The sequence below is a fragment of the Furipterus horrens genome, unplaced genomic scaffold, assembly GCF_987537825.1.
Source record: "Furipterus horrens unplaced genomic scaffold, mFurHor1.1.pri manual_scaffold_6, whole genome shotgun sequence".
Lineage (NCBI taxonomy): Eukaryota > Metazoa > Chordata > Mammalia > Chiroptera > Furipteridae > Furipterus > Furipterus horrens.
Genome location: NW_028327176.1, coordinates 63,123,815 through 63,142,959, shown reverse-complemented (window position 1 = coordinate 63,142,959; position 19,145 = coordinate 63,123,815). Strand labels below are relative to the sequence as shown.

Below are 19,145 nucleotides of genomic sequence, written 5' to 3'. Positions count from 1 at the left end.
AGGTATGCCGCAAGGCAGCGGAGGTTTTTTGGAGTCAGAGTTTTCCTTCTCTGTGAGTGTAGAATATGTTTAAGAATATCAGTAGTGTTTATTAAAGTGTGGAAAATGTTAATAAGGGAACGGGAAAGGTTAATAAGGGAATGGGAATGGTTTATAAGTGTGTGGGAAAATATATAAATACTAAAATAAATGTAAGGTTCTTCACGGGTTTTCACCTATCACAGGGGGTGTGTGTCTAGAACATAATACCCATGATAAGTGAGGGAATATTATATATATATATATTATATATATATTAATTAGGTATGATACTCAGTAGTGTTATTGCTATATTGTATGGTAAGACAGATTTCATTAGTGTATCATTTAACAATTCTGCCATCAATAACCAAAAACGGAGAGTTCAATGAGACAACATATCCTTGCCAGAAGTTAAAATGATCAGTTTGTATATTTGAGCATTATAATGTGTAGTGGTATAATGTTGTTGTTTTAACTAGCACTTCTTTAATGAAAAATGATACTCAGCATTTCTTATAAGTATTTGCCATCTGTGTATCTTCTTTAGTGAGATGCCTCTTCAGATCTCTTACCCATTCTTTTAACTTGTTTTTTTGTGTTTGTTTGTTATTGTTGAGGTTAAACATGTATGCTTTAATTAAATTATTTGATCAGATATGTTTTTGTCAATATTTTCTTCCAGTCTATGGCTTATATTTCCATTGTCTTAACAGTATTTTTTAAGAGGAAATTTTATTTTAATAAATTTTGACATTAATTTTTTATTTCATGAATTACAATTTTGTCATTGTATTTTAAAATTCATTTTCAAACCTAAGATGACACAGATTTTCTCCTATGTTTTTTTCTTGAGGTTGTATAGTTTTATATTTATATTTAGATCTATGATACATCTTGAGCTAATTGAGGGAGATGTTTTCCTCTATTCTGTCCACTGATTTATATGCCTGTCCTTTCACCAATTCCATTTTGTCCTGATTCCTGGGACATTAGAGTAAATTTTGAAGTCACATAGTGTCATTCTTCAGCCAGGAATTTTTTTCTTTGGTATTGTGTTAGTTGTACTGGGTCCTTTTCCTTTCTATATATAGAGGAAAGGGCAAAAATAGGTTTACAGTTGTGAGTACATAGAACAAAGAGTTAATTCTTATATTATTAATTATTTTATTATTTATTTGTATTACAAATGTAAGCTTACTTTTGCCCACTCCTGTATATGAGAATCAGTATATTGATATTGACAAAGCAGTTTACTAGAATTTTTTTTACTGTTATAAAAATGTTTATCATTTATCAAAACCAGTGGACCTCTTATCAAATATTGTTTGGTAACAAAATCTTATCACAGTTTTAATAAATAAGAAAAATAATCTCACTATTTATATCCTTGTCATTAGTTAGACATTCTGCAAGATCACTTAATCCAAACTTATTCAGTATATTGTAATCAGATTCTTGGACATTGCATGTACTCTCTCTTGATCTTGCCAGGCAACTAGTAGCTGCTAGTTCTAATCATCGTGTCTTAGCTGTCACACTCAATGTGTCTAATTTCTGAGTCTTTCATCTCCAAGTAGGGAGCAAGAATCTCCCATCTCTCACCCAATCTGTAGTTATTAATAAATACCTTGATTTGTTCCCATTACAGGTTTGTCTCACTGAACATCAGGACTTTTATTTTCTTTCAGTAAAGCATCATTGTCTTCTTCATCTTAGTTCTCACCTGTTTTTAGTTCTTCAGAAAAAGGTGGTAATTCCTTAGTGTGCTTTATTACCATATTTTCAAGATATTCTGACAAACTTTTAAACTGCTGGTTGGTTGTGTAGAAGAAGTGAGGGTCTCTCTGTGCTAATAGTCTCAGGGCTTTCCAACCAGAATTTGAATTGTTTACAGCCTTATGTTCATTTTCAACCATGTTTTTAGGGTCTGCCTGTTCAATGGCTTCTTCACAGAATTTCTTCAAAGTTGGCATATATTTCCTTGTCTCTGATTTACAGGCTTCCAAATTATTGGGGCAGGGATTCCAAAGCCTTGTTAACTCCTCATTCTCCATCAGAATCTTTATGTTGGATCCTTCACCTAGGAAGACCTCCGGTGCTATTCTCTTTCATACTACTCTCTTCTACATCAAGTAGGTTTTTAGATAGCAGTCAATATACTGATTTTGTAGTATTTTTAACCCAGAGAGGTTGCTCATTAGTTAAAAGATAGCTTGAACTTTTAAATTTAACCTGTCTCTCAAGATAGTAAAATAAAATGAGATACTGCAATAGGAAAGTTGCTGTCACACAATTGTAAATACATCAACTGTTCACTGGTTAAAATTTTTGCAAAATATACATGTTCTTCTCCTGTTTTTAACTCTCCCTTCTTTTTTCTTGAGGCTTGAGTATCAGCCCATTTATAACTCTTGAAAACACCTAGAACTTCTGAATACTAGAGAAAAGTTTTCCATGAAGTATTCTCATAGCATTGCACAGGATTTCTGCAGTATTCCTGAAGCGACCAGAATTTTTAATACAAGTTGTAATCAGTTGGAACGGAGCAAGTTGTTGTAACTTCCTCATCTCCCATTTTGCTTTTTTCTATATCAATTTCTTCTCTATTTTCAGTGTGTTCTAACCCAAGGAACTTTCCTAGTCATTGGTATTAGAAGTGACATTTTCCAGATTAAACTGACTGCAAGTTAAGACCCAATTTCTCAGAAAAAGGGAAAAGCCTGGCCACAAATAATTGAATTTGTCCTTAGAAGACTGCATTCCATGATTTTGATAAACTTCTTAAGATATAAATGCACATGCAGAGTAAATTATTTTTCCAGAAGAATAGAATTATTTGATGTCCAAGTAGCAATATCTTTTTTCCACAAAAGTGAATATTGTATCACACCAATCCAAAGGCAGGCAATCATAAATATCTCCCAAAATACAAAGATGTAGATGTGGTATAGATACCTTCAGTTATACCTCCAAGGGCAAGAGAAATAATAGCTAAAATGTTTCATGTGATGAATGGTTTATAATTTCTTATTCTAGAACACCTCTGAAAACATGGTCAAGGGTACTTTTTTTTTTTTTTTCACTACCAGGTAATTGTCTGAAGGTACTCAACAATGGCTTGATATTTTTGTCACTCAGGACCTCTCTGGTATATTTCATGAACTGCAACCATGCTTAGGTAAACTGAAAAATAGCATTGTCAGAGACATCTCAGCTAACGGTGCCCCTTAGAACTTTTTATTAGTATTACGTTGAATCTGCAGATTGTGTTGGGAAAAAATGATGTCAGTTTTGAGTCTTCTAATCCATAAACATGTAAAATCTCTCCATTTAAGCACAGAATTTGTTGTATTCTACAAAATTTGATAAGTTGTATCTTCATATTCATTTCATTTAAACTTAGTTTTAAATTTTAGTTGCTGCTTCTTGTTTGGCATATTTGTTATTCAGAAGTGTGTTGTTTAATCTCTAATAATTTTGCAAATTTTCAGCTCTCTTTCTGTTATCATATCTAGTTTAACTTCATTATGGTCTGAGGATTTATTTGGTATTATTTCTATTCTTTTAAATATATTAAAGTATTTTTATGGCCTAGAGTGTCATCTATCTTGGTAAATGCTCCAAGTGAGCTTGAGAATTTGTATTCTGCTATTGCTGGATGCAATATTTCATCAACATCAATTAAATCAAGTTGGTTGATTAATATTATTGTTCAAGTCAACTACATGTTTTCTTGATCTACTGGTTATTGGAAGTAGGATGTTGAATTATCTAAATATAATAGTAGATTTGTATTTATCTTTTTGCAATTCTATTAGTTTTGTCACATATTTTGACTCTTTTTAGATGTAATAAATTTCTAAACTTAGAAAAGCACAGCTGAAGAAAACTAATACAAGAAAAAATAGAAATTCTAAATATTTACATATGTATTAAAATAGTTGAATTTGTAATTTTTTATTTTAAACAGAGATCTCTAGGTCCACATATATCAATAAATTCTACCAAATATTTAAGGACTGTATTTTTATTTTTTTAAGTATAGTTTATTGATTATATTGTTACAATAGTTCTAATTTTTTCCTCTTTGCTCCCCTCCGCCCAGCACCCCCCTTCCCCAACAATCCCCTCCCCAAGTCCATGCGCATGGGTCATACATACAAGCTCTCCTGCCTCACCCTTTCATATATTCTTCTTTTTTAAAAAAATTAATTAATTAATTAGTTAAATATTTTAACAATAAAAAATAACAATCCCTCCCTCTCAGACTTAAGACCCTTTACAATCTTATAAAGGACAATGGGCGAAGGTCTCGAGCTCCTCTAGCTGCTTCAAGCTGGACATGGTCGTCGTCCTACCTACCCTTGGGTCAAGAAATCCCTAATAAGAGTGGGGGTGTGGAGGGGAGGGTGGCCTTCCCACAAGGGGAAGGATCGTGCAGACTCCAGGTTGGTTGGCTGTCTCTGGACAATGGCGTGCTTGGTTTAACAGGCTGGCATCCTTGTTGTACTCTGGGGGCAACAGGGTTAAAGGACATCATTCAATCCGTAACCACTAGATGACAAAAGACAGGTATTAATTTTTCAATGTCCCACATTAGGGAAAAGAAGGACTTCTTTGGAGGAAGGTATGCCAGGTACATCTCACCTGTCCAAAACCCTTTTGCCCATTATACTTAGTTTGGACCGAGGGAAATATTTTAGGTTTCCCCCCTCTCAGGCCTCTGGGCTCTTTCTGTCCAAGCCATTAGGATAGAAAAGAGAAACTAGTTTTAAAGTGAAGCCCACAGACCACCCCATTCTTCACCAACCCAGCCACTTAGTTGAGCCAAACCATTGAGTCTCAGGAGTCAGCGATGAAGAAAGGATTAAGTGAGGCCTATACGTACAGACAATCACTCAGGTAATGAGATCGTAGGCTTATGCCCTTTGAAAACAGAAAACACATGTTAATTTATGTAACATAACCCACGTACAAGTCTCTAAATCTGTAGGACTGTCTTATTGGGAAGACATCCAGTTGTAAGACATTTGACATTCTTCTTGCCTGTAAATTAAACATCTTTGATAATGCCACAGATATAGTTTAACTTTCAAATGAAAACAAATTTTAAATGAAAAGAAACTTTAAAGACGGTTAGCTGCACTACTTTATAGTCTACCACTGGGCATTGTGATCTTCCTTGAATCCTGATTTTTCTCCCTAAGATTACCCTCCTTGTCATTAAAGGGACTGCATTAAGTTCATTTTTAATTTATCCTGTTCATTTGCATAAACACAACAAGAGCAGCAAATGATCACTTATGATCTTTAGTTCTGCTTTGCTGGAACTTAGGCAAGGAACATTTAGGGTGACCTTCAGTCTTCCCTTCAGGACACAGAAGCTGAGCCACATACCTGGCATTCAGCCTTGCCTGTAAACACCTGTCTTTTCCAGGTCCTCCTGGTTTTCCATTGTGCCTTAAGGTCCCTTCTAGCCATCTTTCAGGAAAACAACCTTCATTCTTTCCCTGGAAAGATTGCCATGGACCGCTCATCCATCCAAGGTACCAGGCCTTTTATCTCGTGGACTTTTATTACCTTTGAAAGTCAGTCCCAGTTGCTCAGGGCTTTTTGGTAACAACCAAAGCCCAAGCATGTCTCCTTTAGGCATGACATTCCAGTCAAAGTCTTAGTTAAAAAAAAAAAAAAACAAAAAAAAACCCTCTATTAACAACTGGTCTTATTAGTTTTATGCAAAGAAACTTAGGTCATTACTTACTTCTTTAGAATGCCAAATTCTGTAGGGATCAGATAGGGAGAAAATATATACAGTGTGAAGGAAAATCCTAGTCCTTCTAATATTCACTGAACTTGCATTTCTATTCTTTATATTTTTATTTTTCCCCCCACTAAAAATTTTTCTGTGTGTTTGTTTTTCCATTACAGTTGTCTCACTTTTTTCCCCCTCTTGCTTCCCTGCCCCCTGCCCCCCCTTCTTCCACATTCAGTCTCCACCCAGTTGTCCATGTCCATGGGTCATTTATACATGTTCTTTGACTAGACTCTTCCCCTTCTTACCACTTCTCTCCCTCCCATCTCCCCCTTTGTTACTGTTAGTTTATTCCTTGTTTACGTACCTCTGGTTCAATTTTGCTCATTTGTTTGTGTTGTTCATTAGTTTCCTGTAACAGGTGATAGCATAAGGTAATTTTCTTTTGTTGCCTGGCTTATTTCGCTAAGCATAATTCGCTCTAGCTCCAATCATGTTGTTGCAAATGGTAGAAGTTCCTTCTTTCTTTCAGTACTTATTCATTGTCATTTTCCCCTTTTGTACTTGTGTTCCTCTCTGTCTCTCTCTGTTTCTTCATCTTCTTAAAGCAGACCTTTTAGCAACTCTTGCAATGCTGGTTTGGTGGAGATGTATTTTTTTAGCTTTCTTTTGTCTTGGAAACTCCTTATTTCACCTTCCATTTTGAATGAGAGCCTTGCTGGGTAGAGTATTCTTGGTTGTAGGCCTTTGTTTTTCATTACTTGGAATATTACCTGGCTGGTTTGGCTCAGTGGATTGAGCGTCGGCCTGCGAGCTAAGTGTCGCTGGTTTGATCTTCCAGTCAGGGCACATCAGAGAAGGAAAACTCTGACTCCAAAAAACCTCCGCTGCCTTGCGGCATACCTCTTCAGGGGAAAGGCTAAGGGAGTAAACCCCGACAGAAAATCCGGAGCCGGAGTCCCTAAGGCGGTTTGACGTTGTAGTCAACACCGGCAACTCCTGCGGCGCACCTGAAGCCAAGCTGTATTGACTCCGACTTTTGCTTGGACCCTTCAGCTGCGAAGAGAGGGTGGGGGGGTCTGCTGCATGGGCAACAGCAGACCCTCCATATCACCCTGCCCAGGCTTTGTAGCTTCAGCTTCACTGGAGAGGACACTCCAGCGTCATCGCAAGATGTCGATTCAACACGGGAGGAGACAGATACCGTGTCACTCCCGAGTCGGACTGCATAGCCATTCTCGGCGGTGCAGATAGACTCTTAAGAAGCTACACCATCGTCTCTCGAGATGGACGGGTATGGGCAACAGCAGACCCTCCATATCACCCTGCCCAGGCTTTGTAGCTTCAGCTTCACTGGAGAGGACACTCCAGCGTCATCGCAAGATGTCGATTCAACACGGGAGGAGACAGATACCGTGTCACTCCTGAGTCGGACTGCATAGCCATTCTCGGCGGTGCAGATAAACTCTTAAGAAGCTACACCATCATCTCTCGAGATGGACGGGTATGGGCAACAGCAGACCCTCCATATCACCCTGCCCAGGCTCTGTAGCTTCAGCTTCACTGGAGAGGACACTCCAGCGTCATCGCAAGATGTCGATTCAACACAGGAGGAGACAGATACCATGTCACTCCCGAGTCGGACTGCACAGCCAGTCTCGGCGGTGCAGATAGACTCTTAAGAAGCTACACCATCGTCTCTCGAGACGGACGGCTGCCGCCGCCGCTGACTTGGAATATTTTTTGCCATTCCCTTCTGGCTTGTAGTGTTTCTGCTGAGAAATCTGATGATAGCCTTATTGGAGTACCCTTGTATGTTATTAGTTGTTTCTCTCTTGCTGCTTTTAGGATTCTCTCTTTGTCTTTGAATGTTGGCATTTTAATTATGATGTGTCTTGAATTGGGCCTGTTGGGGTTCATCTTCATTGGGACCCTCTATGCTTCCTGGACTTGAATGATTCTTTCTGTCTTCATGTTAGGGAAGTTTTCTGTCATTAGTTTTTCAAAGAGGTTCTCTATTCCTTGCTCCTTTTCTTCTCCTTTTGGAATTCCTATGATACGGATATTATTATGTTTCATGTTGTCCTGCAGCTGTCTTAGAGCCTCTTCAGTCTTGTTCAGTCTTTTTTCGTTTTGTTGCACTATCTGTGAATTTTTGTCTACATTGTCCTCCAGCTCGCTGATCTGATCTTCTGCTTCCTCTAGCCTGTTTTTAATTCCTTCTACTGTGTTCTTCACTTCAGAGATTGTATTCTTCATTTCCTCCTGGCTCTTATTGATAGCTTCCATGTCCTTTTTGATGCTGGTATAATTCTCAGTAAGTTCCTTATAGTTCTTCTGGAGTTAACTGTAGTTTTTCTGGAGTTCTTTGTAGTTTCCGCTGAGCTCATTGAGCTTCTCCATAATCCATGCTTTCAATTCCATATCTGATAGTTTGCTCCCCTCTATTTCATTTAGCACTCTTTCTGGGGACTCTACCTTTCCTTTCAATGGGGGGTTGTTTCTCTGTCTCCCCATTTTTGTGACTCCTATTGTTTGTTGGTGCTTCTTAGAATGATTTGCACTTCCTGGATCTGCCCCTGGTGACGTCAGATCCTGTACCAGTCTGGGCCTAGGCAGCCTGTTGGAGACTTCCAGGGATCTACTGCCTTTGTCTGTCTCCTTTAGTTGTTAATCTATTCAATCTGTGATTAGCCGTCAGGCTTAAGGACCATGGGTGTGGCAGCTTAATTCCTGTAGGCAGGGCTTTTGCTTCCCCTCAGGCTGACACCAGTTGGCCGGGAATGGTCTGCCTGCAGCACTGGTGATGAATCAGCACTGGGATCCAGCCGGCTGCTTCCCCAGCTCTCCCCTCAAAGCCACCACACCAATCTCTCCCCAAGCATTTCCTGTCCTCTCTGTCTTCCCTCTGCTTGTGCCCAGGGTAAGTGGGGGCAGGATATTTTCATATGTGATCTGCTTAAGAGCTCTTTTTCTCCTGCTGTTTCTCTCCGGCTAGCAAGAAACCCTGTGGCTTTTCGCTTTTCTCAGCTGGATACTATTTTACTTTCCACTCTGTTGCTGTAGGCTGGGAAGCTCAGCTGGGGGTTTGACCCTGCCCTTCTCAGGGGGAATCCCCAGCTGAGCTGTTTCTCAGTCCCTTCAGCTGCTACCCGTGTGATGCCAGCCAGCCCCTTCCGCGTCTCCGCACTCCCTACCGTTCACATTGTGATGTAGCGGCCTTTTCTGTGTCTCCATGGTTATAAGACTTCTCTCCAGCTGGTGTTCGGTTGGTTATTCCAGATGATTTCTCCAAAATTACATTGTAAATCCAGAGTAGTTCTGGGAGGAGGTTAGTGTAGCTTCCACTTACTCCTCCGCCATCTTGTTTCCAGGACTGTATTTTTTTATACCAACTTTTCAATAAGGAGAAAAAGGGGAATGTCCAATTTCCTAATAAAGTGTGGAATTTCATGCTTCCAAAATCAAACAATGTGATTATGAGAAATAAAACTTACATATTGATTGTTCTTGTACATACATAAGCAATCATTATAGCAAGTTTAATGTAATATTTGAAAAGGATATACATTATGGCAAAATTGTGTTTACTTGAAATTTTACAGTTGGTTTAACTTTGAAAAGCAATCAATTATTTGATCATATAATCAGAATAAGAAAAACATTAAAAAGAACCTTATGAATTCAGAAAATTGCTTTTAATAAAATTTAATATTTATAATTTCTCTTTCTAATAGTTTGTTGTTATTTTATAGAAATATAACTTATTTTGCATATTACTTTTGTATAATGCAACTTTACTGAATAAGAATTATTTCTAACACATTTTGTGGTAGAGTCTTTAGAATTTTCTCTATATAAGATTATGCATTCTGAAAATAGGGGCAGTTTTACTTCTTTCTTTCTAATTTAAATGCTTTATAATAATAAGGCATTTATATTCCTTATAATTAGAATTAGAACTGTTGTCCTTGCCTGATTCCTCTGGCTAAGACTTCCAATTCTGTGGAGAATAAGAGTTGTAACATTGGGCACATCTGATTTACTCCTTATCTAAGAGAAAAAGTTTCAAACATTCACTATTGAATATTGACACTTTGTGTGCTTTTTGTGTATCACCTTTATTTTTTTGAGGTGTGATCCTCTATTCACAATTCATTAAAACTTTTATCATGAATGGACGTTGAATTTTTGATATATTTGTTTTGCATCTATTGAAACGATAATTTTTTTTTAACATATACATTGAACAATCCTTTAATCTCAGTGGTAAATCCCATGTGACCATTGTGTATGATCCTTTTAATGTGCTATTGAATTCAGTTGCTTAGTATTTTGTTGAGAATTTTCATATCTCGATTCATCAGGAATGCAGGCCTCTAGTTTGTGCACCTTGGCATGTCTGTATTTGGCTTTGGTGTTAAGGCAATGATGGTGTTGTAAAATGAGATTGGGAGTGTTCTCTCCTCTTCAATTTTTTGTAAAAGTTTAGAAGGACTGTATTGTTCTTCTTTAATTGTTTGGTAGAATTCACCTGTGAAACAATCTGGCTCTAGGCTCTTATTTTGGGGGTGGATTTTGATTACACATTCAATCTCCTTATTCTTAGTAGTTTGTCAGATTTTCTATTTCATCTTAGTAAGTTGTATGTTTTTAGGAATTTCTTCATTTCTTCTACATTGAAAATTTTTAATTTTCCCTTTCAATTTATTCTTGGTTTCATTGGTTGTTTAATTACATATATCTATAAATTTTCCAGCTTTACTTCTGTTATTGCTTTCTATTTCATTTCATTATGTTCAAATCTGCTGAATTTGCTGAAAAATATTTTGTGCCTTAATATATGATCTAAACTAGAAAATGTTCTGTGTGCTCTTAAGTATCTATATACTGCTGCTGTTGCCTTATGGTAAGGCGGGGACGTAGAGTTTCACAGAGTTGGGCAGGTTGCAGGTTGGGTTTCACTATCAAGTAGGTTGCTGGCTCCATTGTTGAGCAAAGTAGCTAGCCTGCCTGGCTCTCTGGTTGAGATGGGCCTCAAGGTGTATCGCACAGTTGGGTTGTCCAGGCTCCCTTGTTAGGTGGGATTGTAGGTTATGCTTCTTGATTGGGTTGAGTTCTGGACTGGACTCTCCATGTGGGAGAAGCCACAGGCTACATTTAGCAATTGGGCAAAGTTGTAGGCTGAGGTTTGCTGTCAACAGTGCTGTAGGATGGGTTCCATAGCCAGGGAAGACTAGTGGCTATATTCTGAGATTTCCCAGTGTCACTCTTAAGGCTCCCTAGTTATGAGGGGTGAGAAGCTATACCATTTAGGCAGAACTGTTAGTTTGAATTCCTTTAGAAGCAGGGTTATATAAGATGAGATGCAAGGTGGCCTGGTTCCTCTGGTTAAGGTTTCTGGTTGGTGGGCCATAGACAATACTAAACAATTGTGGAGCTTCACATTCCCTTCTCTTCCCAGACAGGGCTATAGAATATGTTCTTGACTGGTATGGCTTGTTATCTGGGGACCTGAATAAGGCAGTACTACCAAACTCCCTGACCAGAGAAGATTACCAGCTCAACTCCGGAATAGGCAGAGTTCCTGGCTGGGCTCTCTACTTGCAGCCACTGCAACCATGGTTGAAAGATGAGTCAGACAGTTACCTTGTTCTCTGGTTAGGCTTCCTGGTTGGGCAAGACTAGGGGCTATATTCAGCAGTATATGGGGATTCAAATTTCTTTTACTGTGTGGGTGGGGCCAATAGAGTGAGCTTGATGGCTAGAGATGTGAACTGGGCCAAGCCACCTTCTGAATTTCCCAGTCATCAGGACCACAGATTTAACTCTGCAGATGGGCAAAGACATTGGCTAAGATTTCCGCTCAGGCATTATTGTTGAGATGAGGGATATAGCCTGACAAGATCTGAGAGCTAGTTACTGTAAGCCCTACCTGCCTTCTTAGTCTCCATTAGATTCTCAGTTGCCAAGCCCCACAGATTTCCTCAGTGATCTCTGTGAGGCAGGACCCAAGTGGGCCTCTTGGGAAACAACTTGCAATTCTGAGGGAGATAGATGTTCATTATGGGCTTCTTTTTTACACACTGGAAAACCTGTAGGCCCAAGAGTGTCCTCTCAGTGTTGCACTGTGTTGGTCTAAGGGAGGGGTGATATAGTTAGAGAGTAGCCACTCCTTTGGTCCTTCTAATGTGGTTCTTTATGATCTCTATGGCCCAGGAGTTTGCTTCAGCCTTACTCCTGGTTAATAGGATTTTCATGATTTTTTGTCTATGGTAGTTGCTCATTCATCTTTTTATGAAGGAAACTGAAGTGAGAACAACTTGTGTTACCATCTTGATGATGTCTCAACTGCATTTTAATATCACCCTTAAAATTTGTGATACCTGATGTTGGCCCCAGCTGTTTAGTGTTGCCTCCCAGGACAATATCAACATACTCTGCTTTTATAGATTTTGCTTCCTGTGTTCCATTAACCAAATAACAAAAAAGGGTTATCCCTCAGTACTCACTTGTTTTCTCAGATAAACCAGTAAGGCAGCTAGTAGGACCCTGAGTGAAGGGAACACCAGATTGGTCAAGTTTGAGTAAAACAAACAACAAACAAGCAAAACACACCAGGTAGAACTTCATCCAGAATATGTATATTTATATTGGGGAAAGTAATTGACTAACTCTGAGCCTCCAGGGAGATTATATATATATATATATATATATATATATATATATATATATATATATATATATATGAAAAATAGCAATATGATCTAGAAACTAGACTTTGAACTTTAATTTCAGGGATTTTTCAGAATTTTCTGAGTCTTGAAAAAAATGAAGAGGAGACTACAAAGAGCAGCAGCAGAGAGACCTTGAAGTATAGAATTATTAATACTAACTTCCCTATTAGCTACTTATTATAAATAGTAAAATAAATTTTCAAAATTTAGAAATGTTGAAGATAACATCAACTGGGGAAACAAGTAGGAGCATTTACCACTACATGTTGCTAGGTTGCTGGTTTGGTTTTTTTATTTGTTTGTTTTAATAGAAAATCAAATATATCATGGAGGTAAAACAACATTTTCTAGATCTTCTAGTGGAAAAATGATGAAACCAGGATTTGAATCAGTTCAATTCTAAGTATTGAACTTTTAGAAACTAGGTTGTAATAGTTCTACAGTTATCTAATTCCTGTTTTTAGTTTCACAATCTGTAAAATGGGAGAAAGGTTTTGTTTGACAGGTGACAGGAGGATGCCATTGACAGAGGAATTCTGTCCTAGTTGATTTCTAAATTCCTTCTTGACTCTAGCTACCTATGATTGAATTGACTTTTAATATAATATCTGAAAACAGCAGGTATTTAGAAAGCATTTACAAAATGAAAATGTGAAGTCTAATGAAATATCTTGCTTTGTCAAACAAATGAATTTGCAGCCATATTTGACAAAAATTTTAGTTTTCCATTTTTAAGGAATTGTTAGCACATTTCCAATTAATTTTTACTTAAGTTATTTCAACTAGCAACACATTAGAGCAACTTCTTTCCTTGTCAGACATTACTATATTACTCTTTCAAAAGCTAGTCACATTTCTCTCTCTCTCTCTCTCTCTCTCTCTCTCTCTCTCTCTCTCTCTCTCTCTCTCTTTTGCTCTTTCTTTCATTTCTTTTTAAATAGTGTCAGTGGTGACAAGTGTCATCAGACCCCTAGAAGCTGATATAAGGTTTGTAAATAACCTTTAGCCACCTTCAGCCAGGACAGACAGAAGACATGACATCTGATGTCTCCCACTCTATGATCAGCTAGCTATCTGTAATTTGCATCACTGTTAACATCTAATGGAATAATTGGCATCTTCTGTTTGAAAGACTCACCAAAGCCTGAGAAATCCTAAACAGAGAAAACTGCCAATACACAGTAGTTGTCTGCTTAACCTCTTCAGTTAACTGGCACTGAGCATTATAAGGGTTTACCCAAACCACACTGAAGTGAGTTCCCAGGAGTTTTCTCCTGTTTTACAGGTAACTGGATGATGCATTATATATCTAATAAACCCATTTCCACACTACATTAGAGGGGTATCAAAGCAAACCAAACAGCTTCTCACCAAAATGAAGGAATCTAGGGGAGATTTCAGGATGTTCCTTGCTTTCTGTTTCACACAATGATTTATAATAATGTTCTGGTATTTCCTTGAGGTCATATTATATTTATACTATATATTATTTTGCTCATTTTTTACCGCAGAAAACAATAACAAAATTCTTTCATTTCTGTAAAGCAATAACTACTGCTTCACTGGGTATAGCACTGAATCAAATTGTATCTCTACAGAAAAATATTGAAAATGCTGAAGTGCCACAGATTTAAATGAAACATTACAATGCTTGGAGTAGTGCATTTTGTGCTGAAGAAATCTCATCTCTATTTCAAAAAATATATATAACATAATCTCAGATATTGATAAAATCTATTGCCAAATTTGTCATTTACATATGTCAATGTCCTTACAAATAATACAATTTAACTTGACTAACTATTTTAAAGGAAAGAGGGCAGTAAGAAGAAATCTACGGAACAAGTGATTTGGCTGATTTTTGTATGAGGAGTGTTTTTGTGATTGATCTTCTTGTCTCTTTTAGAAAATTTATTTTCTGTGATGGAGTTTGGTGTCAACTGATAGTTTCTGCTGATACTAATGCATAAAGATCACCATAGAGGGCATCTACCACATTGGGACGCACCAGAAGCATAGGAAACATGATGCCTCTATGCTCCCACTTCTCTCCCTTTTAAAGCACAAGCCCCTCCTCCTGCCTCCCTCTCACTCAACCCTGGTGGTTTCTTTTGTCTTCAGACCATCACTTAGGAGAAAACTTAAGTAATTACATATGCACAATTCTAACTGTTTTGATGAAATCATTGGGATTCTATAACAGCAGCTCAGGGGGCAAATCTAGCCCACTGCTTGTTTTTGTATAGCTCATGAACTAAGAATTGATTTTACAAATGAATATCTGTAATCAATTTGGTAATAGAGAACACTAATTTTTAAGCCCAACTGAGTAAAATGTTATTTCCCAGAAAGAATTTCATTCTCATTTTAAACTTATATCCCCCCCAAAAGACTCAATTGTTATCATTACATTTTGAATACATTATTATAAACTTGACAGCTTATATCAACTCATATTTAGTATCCCACATTCTTTAGGTCAGAAACCTGGGTGTACTCAGCCAAGTTCTCTGTTCAGGGTCTCACAAAGCCATAATCAAGATGTTCACCAGGCTAAATTCTTATTTAGAAACTCAGAAGACAAATAAACTTCTAATTTTTTTCAGGATTTTTGCTGAAATCAGTTGCTATTGGTTGTAGGACTGAGGTGGCTAAGGCTCCTTGCAGGCTATCAGCCAGGAGCCTCTCAGATCCCTGAAGCCATGCATACAGTTTCTTGCCATTATCTTTCTCCATTTCAAAAACAAAGCTTAGTCCCTATGTCAAATCCTAGCCATCCTCCTGATTTCTCTGAACTCTTATTCTGCTACCAGCTCTAGAAAACTGTTTTACAGAGCTTATGTTATTTTATACATCTCACCTAGATGATTTCCCTGTCCTAAGAACAACTAATTGGTAACTTCAAACATATCTATAAAATCCCTTTTTCCATGCAATTTAACATAATAATTGGAGTAATACCAGGTTATGAAAACCCTGAAGAATTCTACCTTCAACAGCTGGATAATAGAGTTTGCCTATTTTCAAATGTATTATGTAATTCTAATATAATTTTTTAATTTTTAAAATTATTTTAAAATTTTTCAATTATAGTTTATATATAATATTATATTAGTTTCAGGTATACACCCCAGTGATTAGACATTATATAGCTTACTAAGGAATCATCCCAATATATCTCATACCCATCTGACACCATACATATGATTTAAGCAATGTATATATCCACCATCAGTTTCTGGGATTTCCTATTGATGTCATTAATATTTGGTATAATTATACTTTTTAATTGTTGCCAATTTGGCAGGTACATTTTATATTTTTATTTAGAATGTTTTCAAACACCCAGAAAATTTAAGAGACTAGTACAAAGATCTTTTCTGCCCTGAACTGTTCAAGCATATGTTGTTGACATGATGTCCCATCATCTTCAAGTAGTTTAATGTTTCCTTTAATTAAGAATATTATCTTAGACTTCTGGCCAAGATGGAGGCTGAGACTGACACATACCATCTCCCTTCACAGCTAAGAAGGAAGACAACTACCGCAAAACCAGAAATAACCAGAAGTTCCAGAAAATAAAGCTACATGGAAGTCCAACGTATGAAGTTATAAAGATGTGGTGCTCATCCAGATGGGTAGGAGGGGTGAAGCCAGGGCGGAGAGGTCAAGCTATGCTGGAGGCAGCAGTTGTGGGGACAGAGGAGGGACAGCGGTAAGCACAGGCGCCCATATTTAAGGGGAGGCAAGAAGCACCTGGGGAGCACCCCTGGCTACAGACGAAACCCATCAGCTCACGATTCCAATGCCAGGGAAGACAGACCCCCATTGTCTCAGACTGTGAGGGCCGGAGGGTGTGGGGATGGAGGAGGAGGCACACAGTCTTTCAGCAGAGAGTGAACAGCAGGAATCCATCTTGGACGCCCACCCCCACACAAAATGCCACAATGTGGTGAGAAGGGTGGCCCAATATTGATGAGTGCATGAGGCTCTGCCCCCTATAGTGTAGGAGGTGTGACAGTCCCACCCAGGAAGCAAAGGTAAACACAAAATTGTCAGGATGGCACAGATCATGATAGAGATCCCAGTGACACAGCTGACCAGACAGCAAATATCTAATCTTAACTGATCAGTAGATAAGAAATCTTTCTAAGGCACAGTTCAGAGCTTTGGTTATATGAATGTTTACAGACCTGACAGCAGATCTTAAACAAGATGGGGAAGGAATGAAGGCTAGTCTTGCTGAAATGAACAAAAACACATATGAAACTAGTGGTGAGGGCAAGAAAACCAGGGATCAAATCTACAAATCAAAACACAGGGAAGGAACTAACAGTCAACCAGTGCAGAAAGAAGAAATGAAAAGTGAGTAAAATGAGAGGCTCAGAAATCATTGGACAGCTATGAACAGGCCAACATCTGAATCACAGGGCTGCTAGAAGGTAAAGAAGAAGAACTAGAAATTGAAAAATTATGTGAAAAAATAATGAAGCAGAACTTTCTTAATTTGGGGAAGGAAATAGAATTACAGGTCCAGGAAGCACAGAGAATACCAAGAAAACTGGACCTAGAGAGAACCATACCAAGACACATTATAATCAAAATGTGAAAAATGAAGGAGCAAGAAAGAATCTTAAAAGCAGCAAGAGAGAAAAGGAGAATTACATACAAAGGGGTCCCAATTTGACTATCAGCTGATTTCTCAAAAGAAACTCTGCAGGCAAGAAGGGACTGGCAAGAAATATTCAAAATAATGAAGAGCAGAAATCTACAACCATGATTATTCTATCCAGCGAAGCTGTCATTCAGAATAGAAGAGAAGAGAAAGTGCTTCCAGGACAAAGTAAAACTGAAGGAGTTCATCAGATTCAAACCACTGTTATATGAAATGTTAAAGGGACTTGTTTAGGAGAGAGGGTCAAAACTATGAACATTAAAATGAAAACCGTATCACAACAACCAACAACAGAAGCTAGGGAATTGAAACAAGGGCAAACTAAGTAGGCAACAAGAGTGGGAAAAGAATTATAGGTATGGGGAACATTTGGGGGGGAGGTCAGCAAGGAGGAGGAATGGGGGAAAGGGAAGGAGATGGTACAGGAATTAAGAAGCATAATAGAAGGGAGTGGAGTAGACAGGAAGATGTTGAGAAGAACTATATGCACAACCAATGGGCATGGACTAAGGTGGGGGAGCAACTGGATGGAGGAATGTCACTGGGTGGAGAGGATCAAAGGGAAAAGAAATTGGGACAACTGTAACAGCATAATTAATAAAGCATGTTTAAAAAAAGAATATCTTATGTAACCATAATACAATTATCCAAATGAAACTAACACTAACATATTACTAACACTAACATATAATATGAAGATAAGTAATCTTCATATTATATACATATTATCAATTGTCCTGATATTGTTCTTCACAAGAAAGAGACCCAATGCAGGATCAAAAGTTACACTTCACTGTTGTGTTTATTTAGCTTCCCCCAATTTAGAACAGTTTTCAATCTTCATTTGACTTGGTCATCGACACTTTTGAAGATGGCAGGCGAGTTATTTTATGGAGTGTCCCTCAATGTGGGTTTATTTGATGCTTTTTCATATTTAAATTCAGATAGTCTAGTTTTGGAAAGAATATTCCAGAAGTGTTGTTATGCTCTTCTCCTTGCACCCTATTGGGTGATATGCAATTTTTTTTTGCCCATTACCTGATATTGTTAACTTGACTCACTTTACTAAAATGATACTTGTCAGGCTTTCAACTGTAAAATTACTCTTATTTCCCTTTTTTAGTTGAAATGTAAAGTGTTGGGAGGTGCTTTGAGACTATGCAAATCACTGCTCTTGATGAAACTTTCACCTACTGATTTTTATCTTCACTGATATTTCTGGGTGAATTAATTTTTTACTATAATTGCCAATAAATTATGACTTTCTAATTCCATTATTTATTCTTTACTTATTATTTAGCATTTTATTAAAAGAAAAACTTTTGGCATTTATGTATTTATCATCATCAATCTATCTATTGGTATGAATTAATCATTTCAATTTTACTCAAAACATCATAATTCATTAATATTGCTTTGGGTTTTTCAAGTAAGTGCTCACTTAAGCTGGTTCTTGTGTCTGTTTGTCAGTGATGTCCCTATCATTCTTAGGGCAGTTATTTATCTCCTGACAAACAAAATATTCCAGGCTCATATTGTCTTCCACTTTGCCAGTCCTGAAATTAACCATCTCTTTAAGGAGGCCTAGTTTGCTTTATGGAATAATATTATTTAGAAATTAAGATATTCAAGCTGATGATGCACATCTTCATTTGAGTATTGTTACTCCAAATTTTAGTAGGAAAAAAGAGAACGGACACATATGCATACACACACATCTCTATTTACATACCCTTGTATATTAAACAATATGATAAAACTCTGATGCAGTTTCAACTCAAAACTGGAGTTCATTATGCTTTTCTCTTATTCATATGTGCAGCTTTTTTTCCAAAAGTGAACCACTTGGCTTCCATTATCCTCAATATGTTTGCCTAATGGTTACCTCCCCCTGTAAGTAGTCAACAACCCATCACGTCCACTGAGTCTTTCTATATTCTCACATGATCTCTTTTAGTTC

At 37.5% G+C, this 19,145-nt stretch overlaps 1 pseudogene; it reads right to left on the bottom strand.

Annotated features, from left to right (window-relative positions):
• Positions 1–2,172: 2,172 nt before the first annotated feature.
• The window catches only part of LOC150006317 (THO complex subunit 1-like), a 78,587-nt pseudogene continuing 61,614 nt past the window's right edge, over positions 2,173–19,145 (bottom strand).